Here is a 7,031-nt window from a genome sequence, read left to right as displayed (position 1 = left end):
TTTATCTTTAAAGCTACATCAAGCAAAAGTCTGTAAAGCCGGTGTTCCCCCCTCCCCCCAGATGTACAGTGTCCTTACACCACATCAGGGAAAAGCACAGTATGCAAGGTGATAACAATCAAATTTTAATATGGGTATCTTCAAGCTTTCCCAGTCAAGATTTTCTGAAACAAATAATGCAGATGCATCACATCTTACAGGGTACACTCAAGCTAGAAACAAGTGCCATAAACATTTTTGCTGTGTATTAACTTTGTACCTCATAGTTTTATAAGTCCACAATATGCCCTATATTCAAAACAGTGTGAATTCACAGGGTCTTTATTTGGCTTTTCATGTGATCTGAGTATCCAGGCATCAACAGGGATATGTAATTCTGAAGGTGGGAGAAAGTTGTTAGTTCTCAATGTACTCATGACTGGAAAGATGGAGTAGAACAAAAATTACATTCCAAGCCACAAAGGCTACAGACACCTACTTCTTCAAAAAACTTTCTTCCTAGTTCAGAATCCAAAAGTAGCTGAAGTTGGTAGGGTCCTCTATAGATTATCTAGTTCAACCCTCCTGACCAAGACAGGACATACCACATACATGCTCCAGAACATTCACTTCTTCTCATTTTATTCCTCAGAGGCAATGCATAGTATAATCCTTTTTCTCTTCAGTCCCCCAAGAGCCATTTGTGGCCTCAGCTGTCTAAGCACCAGATCCTAAAGACCAACACTTTGAGGTGTAATTTACTATGTTCACTCCTGGCAAAACAAACAAACCAACCAAACAAAAAAACCCCCCAAAACCTCACCAAAAAAAAAACTTAAAAAACCTGAAAATTTCCAATAGGCAAATATGGTTAATTGAATACAGAGAAACTAATCCATAAACATTTCACACTGAACAGAAGAATTTATGCTTTTTTTTTAGAAACCAAGACACATAACAGCACCATTTAAAATACTCAGCAGAAAGGACTGTGGATGACAGTCTACAACTCCACAGGAGTTGGTGTCAAGAAAATGCCAATAAAGCAGCAGTGACTCCAGGCAGGTCAACATGGACTTGTCAGTGTGGCACTGAGTGTCACACTTCAGATACCAACATGCTGACTCTTGCAGAGTGCAGTCACTTTGAGGCCTAGACTCACCATTACAGAAATTGGAAAAGGGCTCCACATTCAGGAATTACTCCCCAGATGTGGTTCAGGAAGCTTTTCCTTACCTTCTCCATGCTGCAAGTTGCCATTTCCAGCTGAGATTTAATAGTCAACTGTTAGAGCCCTTCAAAACAACAGAATGGAGCAGCTTACTTTATCTCAGCAGTTCCCAAATGTTTACAACAGCCTCCTCCCCTTTTTCTGGAATGGTCTGGACCCCTGTGCATGCATATATCCACCCTCTGTTCCAGACCCAAATCTCTGAAAGCCAACTGTACCACCCTTCCCTCTAGATGTAGCTATCTGCAGTCATTTTTATTCCTGTTCCCCTATTCCCCTGGGGGAAAAAACAAACAACAAAACAAACAAACCAAACCCCACACATTCAGCATGCAAGCAAACTGGACAAATCCCAGCCCAATTTTTTTCCCTGCCTCCCCACAAAAATACCAAAACAAAACCAACTATTCAAATTCTACCTCCCCCCACTTCGAACGTGTCCCTCTGCATTTTCAGCTAATTGCCCCGTAAAGCTCTTTAACTCCAGGCAGTCAGGGCAGTCTCCAATCTCTGTTGTCCCGAGTGCCATCTACACAGGAATTTCAGAGGGGAACTGCCTCTTTCACCTACAACTCCTGTACTCATGCCAGTGACTCACACCTGGCAGGAAGACGACTTTTAGTCCTGCACTCTGCTTTTCCCCGGGTTGCTTCAGCTCAATGCATCATCACCCTGAGGAAAAAAAGTAAAGAAACATTTGTTCCCTGAGTCATCGAGTTGCTGTAACACAAGGGCACACTTCATCCTGCGCCACTTATTGGGGTTCTCATCCCAGCATACTAACTGGTCAAAAGGAGCCTTGGAACCCTCAAGGCAATGAATAAGAAAGAGGAAGGTATAAAAAAGCCCAAGATCCCCATGCTAGGGACTTGCCACTGACCTCCAGCATACATGCTGCGTCCCCCAGCTGCTGCAGCCAACTTGCTGTGGAATATCTCAGCCACTTTTTGGGTTGTTGTTGCTTAATTTTCATTACAGCAGAAGAAAAGGAAAAGCAGACTTCACAATGAAGTGATCCTTCATTGGCAAACATCTCTTCCTCTGAAGGATCTAATTTTCCTGTCTCATTCCTTCTACTGGAAATGCAAAAATCAGCTTCTCCCTTCTTCCTAGGATAGAGGGACTTTCTGAATCTGCTGAAGGGTGGGAAAATGAAGCCCTATGCCGTCTCAGCTGCTCCTGGAGTTCCTTAAATGTTTTGTTTGCATAGTGATTAAAAAGCCACTGGTTTAAATGAGCTTCCCGTGTGGCCTTACCTCACCTGTCTGAGGCATTCTGAGACGCGAGCGGTGCTTGCAAGGTTAATTACCGGTGAAAGGTTAAGCAGCTCCTGCCTTTTGGTTGTCACCACTTCCTTGCTCAGATGAGATGCCTGATAAACAGCAGGGCAGGCTGGGAGTGTGTGTGCATGTCAAAGGGGGCTGTAAAACCTGCGTGCTGGCAGCACCGCTGGGATTGAGTTTTCGATCAAGAGCTCAATCCTATAACTACGCAGCCCGCCCTAAGGCTGCGCTTTCACAAGCTGCTGTCAATGTTAACAGCTCGCTCATGCCAAAAGGGGAAGGCTTGTGCTTCCTCCTCTCCTGTCTTTTCTTATCCTGATTCCAGTCATACGGTCCTCAGCCTTTCTTACTCTGGTAGAGTATGATTCAGTTTTCCTACTGTTTGTTTTTTTTTATGGCTAGCTCAGGAGGTGAAATTTGCTTACCTATGAGGGTCCCTCAGGTGCTAGATGGAGGCTGACATGGTAAGGAGCTGGAGAACACGGCTGGAATTGGGCAAAGGATGTGGAGAAAATAATAGGAGAAGCTTCCTCTCTCTCTGTGAACAGTCATCTCCCAAAGCTGTAGCCCAACAGAACATTCTCTGCATTTAGTGGAATGACCTATTACCATCTGAGTTATTCTGTGAAAAAAGGCATAACCCAGAAGCCAGTAGTTTTTCACTTAGCTGCAGACACTCCAGAGGCGCTCCAGCAGTCTTTCTGCAGTGGTAAATAAACATGGCTAAATTAACAAAGGATTCTTTTGGGGTTAAGTCTGTCCTGCTCATATACTCCTCCTATGTGAATGCAGCTTCTCCTCCCTCCCCAGGTTCCCCAGTTCAACAATTCATGCCCAAGCATTCCAGTTTATATTCACCACAACTTCCAAGGACAGTAGATTTCTGCAGTTTGTGCTCTTTCAACAAGATTTGCTAGCAAGTTCACGCTGACATCAGTGCTTCAGAATGCTGCCACCTTCTGTGGAAAACCGGAAAACTGCTGATATTCTTCTATCCCATGAACTAAGTTTTTCCAAATTTTGGAATTTAATGCTTTATAAGAATGCCTGCTACTTTACTACTTCCTGCTGTACAGCAAATTACTATTTCATGGAAGGATATAAGAAAATCTAGGTTTACTTGCTTCATGTTCCTAAGAAAGAGACATGGGGAAACATAATTTTAAATTTATAAAGATAATGATAACATAAAGGAATTCTTTTATCATCCTTCAGAAAACTTACATGCAGCCTGGTGATTAAAATATCCTTTGTCTGGAAAATATTCTGTTGGATACTAAAGGAGAGCAGGAGACCACATGTTGCTGTGTTCATTGTGAAGTAACAGCAGATTATGCTTAAAGAGGAGCTGCTGCAGGGAGTTATAAATAACATCTCCTATCAGCTTTTAAAAAAAACCTACAGCTTCTGAAAATTACCATTTGTCCAGTACAAACTGTGCTTCAATGAAGTGTGTCCAGAGAGGGGACTTACCAAGGAAGGCAGTTCCTTGTTCCAGTAAACAAAGAGACAGAAAACTTTAAAGCCAGAGAAAACAGAGTATCTCCAGGTAAATTTGGTATTTATACAAACAAATTTATGCTAGTCAGAAACTTGACAGCAATTTCCAACAATTAATCTCATAACTGTGATAACAATAGAAATCACTAAAATATTTTGAAAATTATAAAACAGACTTATAAAGCTTTTATAAAAACAAAAATAACCCCTTTTTAAATACTTCAAGCATTAACAAATGAATATTTACAGAACCAAATACTAAACTACTTCTGTAGTCTTTAGATCAGTGATCAGTTATAGTGAGCTATAACCAGAATTTGTAAAGGAAATCAGAAATCTCTGTGAAAAACCCCATTACATACTACCTTTTCTTCTGAAACCTTTCATGGCTTTTGGCTGAGGTTCATCATGTTGTTCTCCAGTGGTGTATACACACCACTAGGTGAATTCACAGTCAAATAAACTGAGGCTGTGTCTATACGGGCAAGTAGAGCATGCTGATAGGAGTATGCCGAGCAAAGATACCAAATGTCAAGATCTTGATACGCTTATGTGCATTTCAAGTAGAACCTACTTCAGATTACCCCTAGGAAAGTAATATGGGTGGATAACACTAGATATTCATGAGGTACCTCTGCATCAGCAGCTCACTTTTGAAGGGAATCCTCTGATGGCTCCAACTTACCATCCAGGGTTTTGGAGTATGCATAATGGATTTCTTTTGAAGGAAACCAAACCCACAGCTACATCCCCAGAACACAATATATTCAAACTCTAGCTGTCACTGCATCCATAGTGACAAAAGCTGGTCTGGACTCCCACGTCAATGCTGTGGATGTCAGATCTTCAGCATTTTCTTCAGAACTTCTCTTACTTGCCAATGTAGACAACAGGCTCAGACACATAAATATCCTGAGGCAAAGAAGCCATGACATAAGGTTAGGTGAGGTATGAACACGTTACAAGTGTAGCAAGGACTGAAATATCTCAGACCATGGCAAAAATCACAAATAGGTGGTTATGCTATAGAGTGAGCTGTAAAACACTGTGCAGAATACACAGAACAAAACAGCTGGCTGGTACCTTCAGAGTTACCGCTGAACTTAGGGAAGCAAAATAAATTTGACAAATGGACTCAAAAAGGCATCTCACTGAGTGAACTCACTGCTCTGGAGAGAGGAGTGGACACGGCAGAGGACCAAAACACAGCCAAGAGCCCTCTTTAATCTCACAGACAAGCATCTGTCCTGCTTTACACCTAAGTGACATATGCTGACACCATGACACACCTGTAGCAAGGGGGCTGGCAGCTGTCTGCACAACTGAGCAGCACCTGTGTAACCTATTTCAAAGGTGTCTGCTAACATAATTGTGACAAGGGGCCCACAAGCACTAAGGAAACACTAGTGCAAGCACATCTGCTGTAATACCACCAGGAACTTGGTGGGACTCAGAATCACAGAAACACAGAAAGGGTCAGGTTGGAAAGGACCACAGAGGGTCATTTGGTCCAACCTTCCTGCCCATGCAGGGTTATCCTAGAGCACAAGGCACAGAATTGTGCCCAGATGAGATCTCCAGTGAGGGAGACTGCACAACCTCTCTGGGCAATCTGTTCCAGTCCAGAGTCACCCACACAGTGAAGTTCTTCCCCACGTTGAAGTGGAGCTTCGTGTGCATCAGTTTCTGCCTGTTGCCTCTTGTCCTACTGCTTAGAACCACCAAGGAGAGCCTGGCTCCATTCCCTTGACACCCTCCCTTTGGATAGTTACACGCATTGAGGAGGTCCCCTCTCAGTCGACTCTTCACTTCCCTACGGCTGTCAGGTGTCAGCCACTGACACAACGAGGGCCTCCTCCGCAGTCACTCGGTCCCCAGTGGCCCCACGGCACTCGGCGCCGCTTTTGCCCCTTGTTTTTGGCAAAGGACGAGGCTCGGACAACCCACCCGGGCGCCCGGCGGTGCGAGCGGGCTGAGCCACCGGGACATGGCCGCAAGAAGAGGAGCTTAAAGATCGCCTGCTTCCAACCCCCTTGCCGTGGGCAGGGACACCTCTTACTAGACCAGGTTGCTCAGAGCTCCATCCATCCTGGCCTTGAACCTTTCCAGGGATAAGGCATCCACAGTTTCTCTGGGCAGCCTGTTCTAGCGCCTCATCCCCTCGCATTAAAGGCTCTTCCTAATACCTAACGTAAACCTACCCTCTCTCAGTTTGAAGCCATTCCCCCTTGTCCCGTCAATACATGCTCTTGTAAACACCCTCCAGTCCTTAGATGCGTGTTTTAATTAATACCGTCTCTGGATTCCTTACTTAACATTCCCGCATGGCAGACGCCCTGGTTCAGCGGACTGCGCATGCGCACATCACGCCGCTTCCCGCCCTCCCCGTTCCGACTCCCGCCGGAAGATGTCCCGTCCCCGCCGGGGGAGGCAGGGCCGGCGGCGGGCGGGGCGCGGCGCAGCGGGGCGGGCGGGACGGGGCGGTGCCGCGGCGGTGCCCGGCTGTGGGCGGGTTCGAGGCTTGGGCTCGCCGCCTCCGCCAGCGCCGGCACGTCGCTGACACCCTCGCGAGGTAAGCGGCCGCCGGCAGACCAGGATGGGGGGGCTGAGGAAGTTGCTCTTCCCCCTCCGCACTCCGCTCACCCCACCCATGTCCCACCGGGTCCCGTCACCTTGGCTGCCCCGTGCCCGCTGCGCCCCGGGGCCGAGAGTCTGGCGGCTCCTCCCCGGGCCTGCCCGCCGCTGTCGCGGGGGGAGCGGGCCGGCCGTGCCCTGTCGCGAGGCGGGAGCCGTGGCGGGCGCCCTGCCTCATCCCGGCACCCCCGCCCTGCCCCCGGCGGCCCTGGCCGCGGGAGCTCCCGGCCGGGAGCGGGGTCTCCCCGTCAGGCCCTGCTTCGGGAGGGCTGTCACCGCGGGGCGCTGGGGCGGCTGACATAGGGCCACGTTTGAAGGCCTTCCCTTCCCTTCCCTTCCCTTCCCTTCCCTTCCCTTCCCTTCCCTTCCCTTACCTTCCCTTCCCGCACCTTCCCTTCCCTTCC

General features: G+C 47.2%; 1 protein-coding gene and 1 long non-coding RNA gene across 7 annotated transcripts in view; one reads left to right on the top strand and one right to left on the bottom strand.

The window, feature by feature from the left end:
* Positions 1–104: 104 nt before the first annotated feature.
* On the bottom strand, positions 105–6,385 carry LOC107200516. Of its 4 annotated transcripts, none has more exons than XR_004496069.1 (5): positions 6,195–6,366; positions 4,679–4,905; positions 2,091–3,194; positions 1,811–1,882; positions 105–1,274 (listed from the first exon to the last, which is right to left on the bottom strand). It is a non-coding gene; the product is annotated as an uncharacterized LOC107200516 (long non-coding RNA). The 4 variants fall into 4 exon arrangements; XR_004496071.1 differs by having other exon boundaries at positions 105–1,882; positions 2,091–2,319; positions 2,919–3,194; XR_004496070.1 differs by having other exon boundaries at positions 105–1,882; positions 6,305–6,385.
* Positions 6,386–6,484: 99 nt separating this feature from the next.
* The window catches only part of ESCO1 (establishment of sister chromatid cohesion N-acetyltransferase 1), a 33,137-nt gene continuing 32,590 nt past the window's right edge, over positions 6,485–7,031 (top strand). For all 3 annotated transcript variants that reach the window (XM_015616449.2, XM_015616457.3, XM_015616463.2), the window contains exon 1: positions 6,485–6,565. The gene's annotated coding sequence lies outside the window, so the exon portion shown is untranslated. The remainder of the gene's footprint in view (positions 6,566–7,031) is intronic.

The sequence above is a fragment of the Parus major genome, chromosome 2, assembly GCF_001522545.3.
Source record: "Parus major isolate Abel chromosome 2, Parus_major1.1, whole genome shotgun sequence".
NCBI lineage: Eukaryota > Metazoa > Chordata > Aves > Passeriformes > Paridae > Parus > Parus major.
The sequence above is the reverse complement of the archived record's forward strand: the minus strand, read 5'-3'. Positions and strand labels throughout refer to the sequence as shown.